General features: G+C 43.8%; 1 long non-coding RNA gene across 2 annotated transcripts; it reads left to right on the top strand.

The window, feature by feature from the left end:
• Positions 1 to 6,673: 6,673 nt before the first annotated feature.
• LOC106629919 (uncharacterized) lies at positions 6,674 to 11,645 on the top strand. 2 transcript variants are annotated; one of them, XR_001333273.3, is made up of 4 exons: positions 6,674 to 6,885; positions 9,147 to 9,273; positions 9,531 to 9,755; positions 10,096 to 11,645. It is a non-coding gene; the product is annotated as an uncharacterized LOC106629919 (long non-coding RNA). The 2 variants fall into 2 exon arrangements; XR_012583214.1 differs by having other exon boundaries at positions 9,531 to 11,645.
• The last annotated feature ends 3,943 nt before the right edge of the window (positions 11,646 to 15,588 follow it).

Below are 15,588 nucleotides of genomic sequence, written 5' to 3'. Positions count from 1 at the left end.
TCATGGACAAACACAGAAAGGATCATCCATTAAAAAACCAGAAAGAATTATCCATGAAAAAACACAGAGAGGGTCATCCATGAGCACAGAAAGGATTATCTGTGAAAAAACACAGCATCATGCATGAACACAGGGATGGAAATATCATGGAAAGATATAAACAAACACAAATGAATGAACACAGAGAGGACCATCCATGACCAAGCATAGAGAGGATCATCCATGAGGAGAGAGATGGAAATACCATGGAACAAACAGAGAGGGCCATCCATGAACACAAAGGGGGTCATCCATGAAAAAACACAGACAGAATCATCCACGAACAAACACACAAAGGACCATCCATGAACAAATACAGAGAGGGTCATCCCTGAACACCTGCTGGTCTCACCAAAGGACCAGAGAGCCACATTCCTCTCATTCAGTGTGGGAGCCCTCAGACACCTGAGGTCACAATGTGTGGCACAGCCTGGCACATTTCTAATGCCACCAACATCAGGGAAAGCAGATGCTGACGTCCAGCTCCCCTCGAGCAGCATCAGCCTCTTCAGCTGAAATCCACATTTCCCCAGAGGATTCTGGAGGAGAAACATTGACCAGTTGCAAGCTGAAACTCAATGGCAGCCAGGCAAATTGTCCCTCTCTGGACCTTTCAAATCACTTTCTGAAGCCCTTGTGCAGCCCAGGCCTCTCTCTGCCCATGCTCTGATTTATTAAGTGTTTTAAAGGACTTTATGGCTGTTTCTGCAGTGGGAGATCACCACAAAGGCTCAGGCCACACTGCTGGCTCAGGGCAGCATGTTTGTGCCTCTCCAAAATTCACAGCCACGCTGATTTTATTCCAAGCAGCCAGGGCATCCTGCAGTCCAAATGGTTCATTTCTTTCTTTAAAAGGTCAAGAAATGCTCTCTGCTTGGCAGATGGACTAGGGTAGGAGTCGTGGAGTCTCAGGATTTGTAACATAACAAGGTTATTAAACTGCAAACCCTGAACAGAGGCAACACCAAAAATTTGCCTGAAGTTTTTAAAGAATGAAAAAAAAGGTGATATTTTGAGAAAATTATTTTTCCCTTTTTTTACCAAAAAAGTTGGCTCTCAAAGCAAATAACTCTGCTTTCCAAGTAACTTCATTTCTCATTCTTTATTTCTTTTCTGACCTGTTGCTCCAGGCCCTTCTTCCCTTTTGCTATATATTTTTTTCCCTGCTGCAGCTATTGGAGAAAAGAAGGAAAAGACAAGAAAAGAGTAGGAACTCCCTCCCCCAAAAGTTACTCATTCAACACGTTCAGCTCTCACTGCCTTTGTGTCAGATTGAGAAATTCAAAGCTCATAAGGACCAAGTAAACCCCCCAGCTGCAGGTGCAGGAGGAGCTCCTGGTGCTGCAAAGGAGCATCTTTGGGTCCAGGGCTGTTTTGGGATGGATTGGCACCCGCACCCTGTACTGATATCCCACATGAGCACCACAGAAACAACAGCCCAGCATTAAAAATACACATCCCACTCTTTGCTGCTGAGTCGTGCTGACTGTTTAAGCTGGAAGAGACCAAATGAAGACAAATGCACTTAATAATGATGAGTCCCCAAAACAGAAAATCTCTGGGAGTTTGTGGTGCTTTTCTACTGCTGAGAAATCCAGCAACAAAACTCCTTGGCTCTCTTGGGTTTCTGAGGTTGAAATGGCTCCTGAGGTGTTAAAAAGTCTCCTTTTTCCCAGCCCTGTGATCAAAGAAGTCAAGATTCGTTGGTTTTGCTTTTCAAGGCTGTTTATTTTCTCTTATCTATTCCATTCTTTCTCTGACCTGCTGAGATCTGTCCAGCAGGTCGGGTTGTGGCACAGTCCCTGCCCTTGGGGTGGTGATGGCTTTTTATACTAAAAACTATGTGTACTTTATTTACAATAATTCCCAATACCTATCACCTATGTTACACAGTTTGTCTCTACTCTAAACCAATGCAGAAGTGCCACCATCCCAGCAGAAGATGGAGGAGAAGAAGAAGAAGAAGAGGAAGAAGAAGAAGAAGAAGAAGAAGAAGAAGAAGAAGAAGAAGAAGAAGAAGAAGAAGAAGAAGAAGGAGGAGGAGGACGACGAGGACAGGACATGCCCATATTCCTCCATCTTGCTTCCTGAGCCCCCATTCTAAATCCCCAAAATTCTACTTTTCCACCCTGTGATAAATTCACTGTCATTCTACTCAAACCCTTGTGGCTTGTAACTCTTCACACAAAATTGGGAATTGTTTTCATGGGCTACAATCAAAGGCTCATGTGACCCTGTGCCAAGGTCTCTGAGACCCCTGCCAGGGTCTGGAGCCCTCCAGGGCAGCCAGAGCAATGTCCTGGCTTCTGACATGCTGGCAAACAAGTTTGGCTCCAACTTCCATGGGCTGGGTGCTCAGGAGCTGTTCCCGTACAACCCTGGTTGTCCTCATTACCCTTGGTACCCCCAGCTCTCCATGGAGCATTGGCCAGGAGCCAGGAATGCCAGCCCCAAATTCCCAGCCTGGCAACACTCAGCAGAACTCAGACTTTCACCTCTGCAGAGCTTTATGCAGCCCAAACTGAGCTTTATTGACTCCAGTAGCTGCCTGGACAAAGCATTCTTTGTAAACCCCATTAAATTCCTGCTTCCAAACACTTTTCCCTTCCACATTGTAATGATCTGCCAACAAAGCAGAAAGCAGGATCCACTCCTGGGGCTTGCAGCACCCATTTCTGTGTCACAGGTGCCTTGTCACAGTGGCACAATGGTGCATTTCTGCAGCCATGGGAGGAGGAACAGAGGGAAGGTGGGTGCAGGGGGAGGTTGCAGGCTGGAGGAAGAGGAGCAGGAGGAGTGATGATCATTGGGATGAAGCTCCTGCCCAGATTCTCTGCTTCACCTGTGCTGAAGCAGCACAAAGGGTGAATGTCACTATAGGACACGAAATAACACGATGTGGACATGCAGCTCTTTCAAGGGTAAAAGAGTATATTTAATTTTTGACTTTAATATATATAGATTTTTAAAAGTGACAGTGGAATATAATAATATATATATATAAATTATATTATATTATATTATATTATATTATATTATATTATATTATATTATATTATATTATATTATATTATATTATATTATATTATATCATATCATATCATATCATATCATATCATATCATATTGTATCATATCGTATCGTATCCTATCATATCATATTGTATCGTATCCTATCGTATCCTATCATAAGAAATTATATACTAAAACTACACTAAAGAAAGAGAAAGGATATCTCAGAAGGCTAAACAAGAATGAATAATGAAAACCTGTGACTGACCAGAGAGCCTGACCCAGTTGGCTGTGATTGGTCATTAATTAAAAATAATTCACATGCTGGGTAAACAATTCTCCAAATCACATTCCAAAGCACCAAAACATGGAGAAGCTGAAGCTTCCCTGGAAAAGAAATCCTGGTGAAGGGATTTTTTCATAAAATATCACAGTGATAGGGTGTCTGTGCTCCCCATCAGATCAGAGAGGACTTTCCCCTGGGAGCAAGGCCTGCTGGAATCCAGGGAAGCAGCCCTGGGAATGACTAACTTTACTCAGGGTATCCTGGCTCCTTTAAACAGCCCTTAAACACCTTCTTTCTCCCTGCTCACTTTCTTTGTGTCACCTGCAAATTTAGATTAACAAGGAGGTTTGACAAAGTGCTGCTGTATATGTTAATAAACCCATTAGTGTCGGCCTGCCTGACATATAACCTGCAGAGCCTCCAGTGTTTACTAATATGATTGTCAAAGCAGAGGAACATTACTTTTTAATGACATTTCATATCACTTCAGTTGAAGTAATATCCTGGGACACGATAATCAGAAAGCCATTTAGCCACAGAACTATGTGCTGAATCGAGGCTGGTGCATGAAAAAATGCTCATTTTGTCAGAATTAAAACATTTGTGTTTGCTTCATAAGTTGTAAGTGCACTTGTGGAGGAGAAACATGTTGTGAAATATTTATTGGAAGCAGCCAGGCTCAGGTAAATGGAGCTTCAAAATGAAATGCTGGGAAGGGTTATTATTCTAGTCGCTGTCTCTTTTGCATGTGATACATCAACTGACAATTCAAATGCATGAAATGCTTAATAAAGCAATGAGATTTTAGAACTTCTCTTTAAAGAGCAGTTCTGAAGGGCTATGAGTGGCCATAACCAGCCCAGCTGAATTTATTGCTGCTTTCAGAGGCAGGCAATGGCTGCAAGATGGACTGAGAGGGAGTTTGATTTTATAGCGCACCTCACATGCTCCAGGTGATTCCAAAATGTAAAATAAAATGAGTGTGGTACAAAGGCAGCAGGCAATGCTGCCCTGCTGCTCTCCATAATGGTTCTCTCCCCAGCCTGGCTGTCCAGGGCCATCTCTGGGCTTTGCTCTGAGCTTTAGAGGCAACAGATTGAGGAGCGAAGGAGGAAAGCAAACTGGGAAACTCCCAGAAACACCCTCAGAGCTGCACTGGAGTCATTGAATAAAACAAAGAAATCATCCTGGTTTAGATATAGATAAACAAATTAACAATAACTTCATAATTTCTCCTTTTTTTTTAAAATAAAGAACCAAGGGGATCCCTCTTTCAGTGTGGTCAGAACAACCCTTCTGATAGAAATCAGCAATTGATTTAGTTCAAGTCTCCTCTTGGATGGTGGAGAGAGCTGATTAAAGCTATGCATGTACTCCTAATAGGAGCAGGATGCCTTTCTGTCATTATTATTAATTATGCTACTGTGATTACTATCTGTTCATCCATCCACTTATTCCCCTTTCTAGCATCCCAGCACTGGCCACGTATGTATGAATACAGATTTTTATTATCTTTTTGTTCCAGGTTTTCCAGGGAGAAAAAAAAAAGAAACAAACCAAAAAAACCCACCAAAAAAAAAAAAAAAAACAAAAACAAAAACAGAAAGAAAACAACCCAAAAACCCCCCAGAATTTCCCCAAACAAAACAAAAAAAAAAAACCAAAAAACAAAACAAAACCCCAAAAAAACGAGAAACTACTCCCAAAAAAGCAAACAGGAAAAAACCCAAAAAAACACCAAACCAAACACAAAAAAACCCCCCAAAAAACAAACCAAACCCCTGAATTTACAGGATTTCTTTGCAGAATGTGTGAGAATGTGAGCGTGTCTGTGTGAGAAAGTGGTGGGAGATGTGTGGGTGTGATGTACGTGGGAGCATTTGGCTGTGACAAATGCACAAAGGGAAGGTTAAGCCAGGAAAAAAAGAGACTTTTTGCTTAATTTGGACCCACTGGGCTCTTCCAACCTCCCCTGCCACAGAAGAACCTGGGTCTGAGCCCTGGGAACCTTTGCCACTCTCATTCTCCCACCTGGCACTCAGGTTTCCTTGACTGGCCCCAGGATAGGCAGAAACTCTCCTTCACCAAATAATTAGGCTGTGATAAGAGGAAACAAAGGAGCAGTGAGGGCTGCACTAAGAGATGAATTATTAGGCCAAGATGGAAATCTCTGTTGATAAATGACTGGCCCCAAGCAAGGAAGGACTCAGCAGAACACAGCGACACCCTTGTTGTGACACGAGGAAGGAACAACATTAAAAGGCACAACAAAGACCCTGTGCTGCCTCCTTGACCAGCTGATTAATCAAATATTTCCCTCTCTTTTTTTGCATCAGTTCCAGCCTCCAAATGTGGTTTGCAGGATGCTGTGTCCAGTTCTGGAGCTGGTTTGAAACCATGCAGAGCTCCCTGGCAAATACCACGAGGGTAGAGTGAAGCTGCCAATACATCCCAAGGATTGCTGCCAAAATCCAGTGGATCCTCACAGCACTCCAAAGTTAACACTCCAGCACTGAGCCACAGCAGTCTGGAGACAAGAAAAAAGAAAGAACCAGTTTTTTCCATTTCTCTCCCTCGGTAGGGTGGGTGATGCTTGTGCTCCAAGTGGAAGAGCTGCCATTTATTAATGCTCAATTCCTGGGATTTTTAAATCCTAGTTTAGAGCTGGGGAAACATCTACTGGTGTCACTGAAAACAAACCTGACACTGGGTAAAGCACTGGAATCAGCAGGCTTTGACATTGCAGCTACTCCTGGGCTTTGGGAGGGGCAGAAAGTTTTTATGCCAACAAGGTGCAAGAAGAACCCTGGGACTGATACCAGCCATGATCAATGACACTGTTGGAGTTCCCTGTAGACTGGAATGCAGCTATCCCTGAGGACTTTTTTTCTTTTTTCCTTTTTTTTTTTTGTGGAAGAATTAATAGAAACAACTAGCAGAATGTACATGTATGTATATGTTGTGTATACCTATATACACACACCTTGAAAAAACTGAAATGGCTTGGTCTGGATTTCTAAACTTTTTCCTTTTTCCTTCCCTTCCCTTCCCTTCCCTTCCCTTCCCTTCCCTTCCCTTCCCTTCCCTTCCCTTCCCTTCCCTTCCCTTCCCTTCCCTTCCCTTCCCTTCCCTTCCCTTCCCTTCCCTTCCCTTCCCTTCCCTTCCCTTCCCTTCCCTTCCCTTCCCTTCTTCTTCTCTTTTTTCTCCTCTTCCAACAACCACCACCAAAATCCACCTCTCCATTTAATGAGATTGTCAAGGTACCATGCTAGATCTTTATTAGTTAAAGCTGACCATGCTGCAGAACTTAGCCTGAATTATAATGAGGTGACTGCCAGAGTGAGGAGTGCAGCCAGCAAGCAGATTTATTCCAAATGGGTCTCTGCCTTAGGGAATATGCTTCCTGCTCTTTAACTCCCTGCAAACTGGTAGTTTTTGGGGATAAACCCTGAAAGTTCAGCTCTCCTTGCCTGTGGTGCCAATCTTCCTGCTCACACTGGCCTCACACCAGGTTAATTCCACTGCTGTGGTGATTTGCATGAGTACAAGGTAAGAGAGAAATGGATTTATTTGCTCTGATGGCTCACAGCAGGATTTAGCATTGAGGACAACTCTACATGGCAAGTCCTGCCTTCTCTGCTTTACTTGACTGGCAAATTGGAGACCAAAATATCAAATATTAATACTGTTGGGTGTTGATATCAGCAGCACTTAATTTTACAGCCATCTTCTGCCCTCAAGCCATTTAGTTTGGATTCCAGTGTTTTATTTTCTGTAAAATGGGGGCAGGAAGGAACAAGTGAAAGAGAGAGAGAGAAGTTCTGCTATCAAACAAACAATGCTGGCTTTGCACAAGGGAGAGATCTCCTGGACATCCTTTGGTACGGGAGCCCCAGAGGACAAAATGCATCTCTGCAACTGGATCAATTAAAATTGGTATGGAGGAGAATTGTATTTGCAGGGAATGTCCTGACTAAAGCAGGAATGATGCATCTGACCCCATGTTCTCAGAAGGCCCATTTATTACTTTATAATACTCATATATTAATATAATACTATATTAAAAATATTATTCTATACTAAAGAATACATAGAAAAGATACTTAGTTCCCTAACAGGATGATGGTGATGATGATCACAGGCTGATAGGGGCTCAGTATTTCCATCTCCTCAACCAGGCAGTCTCTAAACCTTTCCATATATTGATTTTTATGGCAGCAGTATTAGTAACAGTGCCTTGTGTACTCCACTGTGTGCAGCAGGTGATGAATAAGACCATTAAAGAAGTTTTTACAGTTCAAGAAAGAGGGTGAGATGTGAGAAATGGATTTTTAAAGAATTCTCAAAACCTGACAGAAAGCTCACACAGCTTTGTACATCTGTGTGCAAACTCTGGGATAAGGTGTGCTGGCTTAGGAGGGCCATGGAATAGAAATGACATTGTGGAGAGAGAGATTGAACTGGAAAAAAATTTCACCAAGTTGCAAAATGTAGCTTTGCAAAAACACCAGATATTTTAGAGAATTAGAAGTGGGAAAGATGCATTGTAGCAGGACCATGCAGGGAAAAAATATAGGTGATGGATGTTAAATATAGGTGAAAATATAGATAAAAATAGAGGTGATGGGTGTTAAATATAGGTTAAAATATAGGTAAAAATAGAGGTGATTTGAGTTAAATATAGGTTAAAATATAGATAAAAATATAGGTGATTGGTGTTAAATATAGGTTAAAATAGAGGTGATTGGTGTTAAATATTGGTTACAATATAGGTAAAAAAAGAGATGATTGGTGTTAGAAGTAACAGCAGCATTATGGGGCAAAAAGCTAATAGGCTGAAAAACATTTTTAAGGTATTGTTAGCAGGAAATGGATTGGCTTCTGATGGAATGGAGTTGAGTTTTACATCCCTTATGTCTCACCCTTGATTGAGACTGATAATGGAACAAACTCTTTTAAAATGCTTTTGATTTGCCCCATCTCTGTCAAAAGTGGGAAACCCAAGCCCGGCTCTTCCCTGAGCACACTGGAGGAGGCTGTGATTTATCCTGGGGCACGGGGGCAAGTGGCTGATCCTCCAGAGGCTCAGTAACTCAGACCAGCTGCACACTGACTGCCAGGCAGCTTCTCCCCATCCCTTTTTTCCTCCATGGAGGACAAGGAGCAGCCCAGATCTGAAGGGAGGTGCAGCTCCAAGCAGGGCTGACGCGCCTCTGTGCCAGCATGGGATGGATTAGAATTAGCTTTTGCTAATTTGCTCCACATGGAGCCTTCAGTTTGAATTCTGTCTCCTGAATCAAGAGGCAGACCACCCTCTTGGCATCCTGACTGCTGTATTTCCCAAAGTGGGGGATGGATTCCTCATCCATCCTGTGCTTCAGGCAGGGCTGTACCCGCTGCTCCAGGGAAAGCAGTGTGTGCATTCAGCTTCCCCAAACCCCACAGCCGATCCAAACCTGGGCAGTCATTCCAGAAAAGTCATCTGGAGGGATGGGACTGCATCACCTGGAGCTGGAATTGAACAATTAACCCCAGTATCTAAATGGACCAAAACTTATAAAAGTGTGAAATTTCCTGACTCTGAGTCCATTTTGGTTCATCTTGGGTGCAGCCCTGGCTGGTCTCTTGTGCTGCCCAAGGTGGATCCTTTGAAGATCTTTTTAATAAATCCCTGCTTTATTCTTTAACTCTGTCCAGCTCTGTTCCAGGCAGCCTCTCAAGGCCTCACTGTCACAGGCTGTCCACTTTCACTCTGCTTTCCTTCTCCATCTGTAATTGAGCAGTCTGATATTTTTGTTTGTGTTTTACAGCACAAAAACCCTCATGCAAGCTGGAAAGGCTTTACCATTATTTCCCAACACTGAAATATGTGTCTGCAGTGTGGTGCTTTTTAGCACAGCATCCACTCAGATGGTGGGGAATTCATCACAGCCCAGGGTGAGTAATTCCAATGGCTCATTACTCTTGCAATTACAAACTGGCACTTTCTTTGCAGTCTGAATTTGTCTAATTTTGGTTCCAGCCACTGGATATTGATATGGCTTTGTCTGTTAGATTAAAGAGAGTTCTGTTATATCTCATCTTTAGTAAGTACTCCTCATCTTTAATAAGATACTTCTTGATCTCCTTTTGATAAGCTGAATTATTAAGCACCTCCAGTATCTCAGTGTGAGCAGCTCTGCTCCACCCCACAGCCCTCAGTCTGTACCTTCATTTTCCTCCTGGATTCCTGCTTGGATACTGCTTGGTAGCCCACTAAGCCCATCATGCCACCATGAGACCTCAGTGTGGAGCTGGCACATCTGCCACATCTGCAGGGGCACTAGATGTGGACATCTGCATTTAGGTACCTGAATCAAGCCCTGAAATTCCAGAAAGAGGAAAGAAGATCCATCTCCCCTAAACTGAACCACCAACAGGTATAGCAGTAGAGCAAACCTGTCACCTCCTCTCCTGAGGACACCTTGCTCAGTCAAAGCTCATAAGTGGTTTTTTGGTATTTAAATTAACACTGATTTAAGGTGCCAGTGTCCAGAGCGTGGCTGTGATGCATCTTTTTGTGGTTATGGAGCCACTGGTGTGACTGAAACTTCTGGGCTTCTGTCAGCTTTATCCCTGTGGGTTTGGGAGGGGGACATGCTGCTGGTGCAGGCCCCTGCCCTGCTTTGCCAGTAAAATCAGCAGAGTTAAACTGTTTGATGCTGTTTATTGTGGCCTCAAGGACAGAGTGTCGTGTCACCTTCTGTTGTTTGGTTCTAGGTACTTCAGAAATCATCCCAGCCTTTGTGCTGGGGTTCAGACATTGGCCAGGAGCTCTCAAGGACAACCACCAGCCATGTTCTACACCTGCAAGTCTACCTGGAGGGGACCTGAATGGCACTGCCAGATTTCTCATGGCTCTTCACAATGCCTGGGCTTGGGATGGCCCCTGTTTTGATGGTGTTTCAGAGCTGTTCTACAGGACTGTGGCTGTTAGTTGTGTAATTTGGATTTATATACAGTGACTGATCATGTGCCAAGAGTTTTATTATGGACAACAAATCCCATTCAATCAACAGCAGAGCCCAAACAGCCATTGTTGAGCCCCAGTGCTTAGAACAGAGTTGGATGACTCCAGGCACGCCAGATGGGACCCACACCCTCACTGTGCTCTGTGTGAGCAATCAGCATGTGGAGGGGCTGCAGATTCCCTCACCAGCTGTGCTGGGTGGGAGCTGGTTCCAGGCCCAGCTGCAGAGTTCTGCTGCCTGGAATGGTTTGAGTGCAGGAGGTTGTGCAGTGTCCAGTGAGTCAGCCAAGGTGGGACCTGATGGGAAGCCCTTGTCAGAGTGCAGCAGAGCAGAGAGCCTGGCTGGTCCACCAGACTTTTTATGTGGGAACCCAGGGCACAGGGAACATTGCTCTGTCTGCTCTGACCCCCAGAGAAACAGTGCCTTTAACCTGCACCCATGGAGAGGGCTTCTGAGGCTTTGAGATAGATCAGAATTTACCAAGGTGTGAAATAGATAATAGAAGGTAGTACAGTATGTCACTTGGGTGAGAAATTTAGGTTTTGGGATTTTTAGTATGGTGTAGCCCCTGTCGTCGTCGCCGTCATCTTCTTCTTCTTCTTCTCCTTCTTTTTCTTCTCCTTCTCTTTCTTCTTCTTCTCCTTCATCCCCTCCTTCTCCTTCTCCTTCTCCTTCTCCTTCTCCTTCTCTTTCTTCTCCTTCTACTCCTCCTCCTCCTGACATTACGGCTCAAGATGCCTTTACCTTTGAATGCTACTGGAGAGTCTCCAGAAGGGAGTGTCTCCAGACATCTAAACCTCTGCAGAACTCTGCTTCTCCTTCTTTTTGTCACACTGTACAGCAAATAAATTACTAGGGACCTTAAAACATGGTGATGTATTTTCCTCTTGGTGTCAGTGAGAAACCCTGGAGCCAAGAAGGGGATGGCTGATATTGATTATTGACTGATTGATTACTGTGGGTGCTGCTCACTGCCCAAACTACCTTCTGCCTGTAGCCATGATATTTTCTGAAAAATCCTTTCCTTAGGATTTTTCCTCCTGAGAAGCTGGGAGGCCTCAGGAACAAAAATGTAAACAATGGTTATCTGCTGCTGTGGAATGCAACAGGTGCATCTGTGATTGGTCTCATGAGGTTGTTTCTAATTAATGGCCAATCACAGTCAGCTGTCCAGACTATCTCGGTCAGTCACAAGCCTTTGTTATCATTCTTTTTCTATTCTTAGCTAGCCTTCTGATGAAATCCTTTCTTCTCTTCTTTTAGGATAGTTTTAATATTATATGTATAATAAAATAATAAGTCAAGCCTTCTAAAACATGGAGTCAGCATTCTCATATCTTCCCTCATCCTGGGACCCCTGTGAACACCGTCACATACCCTTTCAGCTCTGCTAGAGAAAGGCTTTTCTTCTGCCTTCTGGACTATTAAATCCAGATGCTATCCACCAAATAATGTCTCGATAGCCTGCACTGTTCCTTTGGAGTGGCCATCACTCAACCCAGCTGCAAATTCACTGGAATTTGTGTCAGCCCACACCAGAGCCACTCTGTGGGCACAGCCCAGCACCCTCTGGATAACCCAGAACCTTTACAGGAACTACAATTTTCTTTTCCTTTCAGTGGAATGCACGAGGGATTCTCAACACTTTCCTTACCCCCCTCCTCCTCCTTTCCCCCATAAAATAACTCTCCAGCTTTGCCTGCTGAATGCTGCTTTGCAGCTTTGCTCCAGGAGCAGTTGCACTTGGAAACACTCAGACAAATCTTATCCAAGAGTTTATGAGGCATAGCTCAGAGGCAGCCTGAAAAGTGCAGCATGCTACCTAGAGTGATGCAGATTATTATTACTTTTTTAATCTTGGTATAGTTCTGGGGAAGGTTTTAATTGGGCATAGTATTTCAAAGCCAAGGAGCAGGACCTATGCAAAGCACTGGATGGTTTCTGTATTAATTGACCATCAAATCCTTCCCCTTTGCATCTGCATTTTATTATTAGAGAATGTAAAGCAGTTTATAGGGCTTTTAACCTCTTCAAGCAAACACTCTGTGGAAGTTATGCTGCTGCAGGGACCATATTAGCTTTATAGACTTCATTTCTAATCCAAGGAGGGGGGAAAAGCGGAGAAGAGACAGAGCAAATGAATGATTTTTGATGGTATAAATTCAGCTGGTGTAAATCAGCACAACTCCATTAACTTTGCTAGAGTGATGCTGATTTATGCCAGTTTAAAGATCAGACATTTGATCTGCAATGAGGTCCTCATTCCCAGAAGGCCAAAACGGTATCAGACCAATCTTCACAGACCATTTATCAGCCTTCTCAAGCACATCCTTCCCTGCTGCATGGAAAAGCCCTGCTCAGATGCCAGGGCTGGCAAACTGGGTCCCAGTCAGGCAGGAAAATCTTCTCTCATCAGGACCCTTCCATCACCTGAGTGACCACCAGAGCTGCCAGGTGAGGGTGTCAGAGGAAGGCAGAGCCTCAGCTGAGCCCTGCAATCCCTCACTGCTGAGCTCTGCTGTCCTCGGGCTCTCAGGGCTGAATTCCTCAGGGAATGAGAGAACTGGGATTTGGAACCCAAACTGGCATGGATTCCAAGGGTGAAATCTGCCCTTACATAACCAGGCAAGACAAGCCATGTCTGAGGTCCTCTTTGAGTGCTGTGCAGCAGGATAAGAAGGGAAATTCTGCAGGACAAGAAGGAAAATTATCTGCAGGACAAGAAGGAAAATTCTGCAGGATAAGAAGGAAAATTATCTGCAGGATAAGAAGGAAAATTCACCCCCTCACTTCCCTTCTCCCCTGTCTTCTTCACACCATTGTTCCACCACCCCCCAGCAGGTGGGATTCCCACTTTGCAATTCCCTGCCCTATTTTTTTGGTCCACATTAATCCCAAATGCCACCAGACAGAGCCCTGGGCAGTGATTATGAGCAGGAAAACAATGGGATAAAGGCCAGTATAATTATCTCGTTCCTAAGCACTTCACAAGGCTCCCAAATATCTTGTATTGAGTTACTTGGTGAGGTCCTGAACGTCTGACTCCCAGCCACTGTGGTTTTATTGCTACAGAATAAGCCAGAAACCACTCAAAAGCTCTAAAAGGTCTTTTTTTAAATAGTCAGAATGAATTTACAGTGTTGGCTGCCTGGCAAAGGCAACAGGCATTTCAAGTGGAAAGGAACAGCTCTTTATTGCATCTGCTCCTGGCATTTAGGGCACCCTGATCACCAACAATTCCTCAACTCCAGAGCTCAGAATCCTGCAGGCTGGGCACAGCTAAGGGGAGAGACAGCTGAGAAAAAAATCCCTGCATGAAAGGGAAAGCTGGATTCAGAGTTAGCTGGAGATTTTTGTTATGGTTTACCAGAAAATGATCATTTTTCAATTAAGTGTCACAGAAATTCCTTGGTTTCAAACACCTGCAAGTGAAGCCTTCTCCAGATTTTCCTGCCCAGCCTTGATTCTCTGGGTGCCAGTTCAACTCAAGAGTCTGGAGGGTTTTTGGTAAAAGCTCTGGAAGGGATTTCTGAATAGTGCTGAATTTCTGAATAGTCCTTGAGTGGCCCTGCTGAGGACACAGGGCTGAGGGGAACCCCAAACCAACTTCAAACCTTTCCTCCACCCACTTCAGGGCTACTGAACCCCCATCTCAGCCTCTTCATGGCATCCCCATCATTATTTAACCAATAATTAAACCAATTTAACCAGGGCACCTGACTTCAAGCAGCAGGGGAGAGGAGAGGAACAGCAGATGATTTTCTGATGGTCTGAAAAGCCCAGAACATTTGATTTTCTGATGGTCTGAAAAGCCCAGAACGTTTGACTTTCTGATGGTCTGAAATACCCAGAAATTTTGATTTTTTGATGGTCTGAAAAGCCCTGGTGTTCTCTGGCCATTATCTCCCCATTCTGGGCACAAATAGGGCCATAAAAATTGTATTTCTTCTCCAGCAGCTGACAAATTTCCTACATTTAGGAAAAATGTATAAATATCACAGCCAAGTTCCCTGTCCTTCCCTCCAAAACTTCTGGGAAATTCAGGTTTCCTCAGGGCACTGGAGAAAGGCAATTAGCAAAGAAGAAGGTAGTCAGGAAAATGCTTTAAAAAGACTAACTAGAATAATTTAAAGGTATTATTATTAATGATGGCTATTACAGTACCAGAAAGCTCAGTGATTTTTCAGGCAGGACTGAAAAGGGAACAGGAACAAAACAAAGTAAACTCTACAAGAGTGCAAGGGATGCACAATGAGCTCTAGAAACAAAACAAATCTCAGGACAATCAAACCAAATTCTCTGCTTCAGGACACAGTGTGGGTTCCCAGGAGCTCAGGGGAAGAACTGTGCTTACCTGTCATGGACATATTTTCTGAAAAACCTTTTGTTAGGATTTTTTCTCCTGAATTCCTGCTTTTTTCCTGAGGACCCCAAGCATCTCTAGATCTCACATATTTCCACAGCATTTAGTGTACTCCCAAACAATTTATTCTTATTTGCAGTTGTCCAGAATATATTTTGCTAATGGGACCTTTGATCTGCCTTGATGTAAACCCATGAGATACTGTGGAGCAGCTTTCAAGGATTTGTTTTTCAGAAAAGGTAGCATTAAGTTACCAAAAAAAGACCCATTTAAGTCAAGAGTTTTGCAGGTTTGCTGTGGCAGGAGAAAATCTCAGGATATCAAAGAGTCAGGGGAGGAATGAGGTACTCAGCTGAGGCAATGGACAAGCAGTCAGACACAAAAGCTTTTCTACAGCTCTGACAAGCAATATCCTCCAGCCCCTGTAGGGCTTAGTTTAAACCAAAAGGACAGAAAAAGGAGACAAAACATGGAATTAAGACATTTCCCCTCTGCCACATTAACTTCAGTAATGTGGTGGCGCACAATGGCATAAGAAATCTTAAAGTTCATAAGAAAACCTTGACTAGAAAGAGACACAGATTGAGGATTTTCAATTACATCCTAGAAATGGAAAACTGAGACATTTTAGACCTTTCAAACCACAGCGCAGGTATTCAAGACTTCATCCACATTCACCACAGGCAGTAAGAGCTGTCAGGCATCAGCAACAGAGAGCAGGAGCCCCGAGCAGCTCTCAGTGGTTCTCTGGCCCCACAGGGCTGGGGTTCAGCTCTGACCACAGGTATTTATAACCCCAAAGACAGAGAGATGGTTCGACAGGATTTATCAGGAGCAGAGGCAAATGGCAATGGGACTGCTCAAAGGCAACCATGTGCC

The sequence above is a fragment of the Zonotrichia albicollis genome, chromosome 19 (assembly GCF_047830755.1).
Source record: "Zonotrichia albicollis isolate bZonAlb1 chromosome 19, bZonAlb1.hap1, whole genome shotgun sequence".
In the NCBI taxonomy this organism is placed as follows: Eukaryota; Metazoa; Chordata; class Aves; order Passeriformes; family Passerellidae; genus Zonotrichia; species Zonotrichia albicollis.
This window is presented reverse-complemented; position numbering and strand designations above follow the sequence as displayed.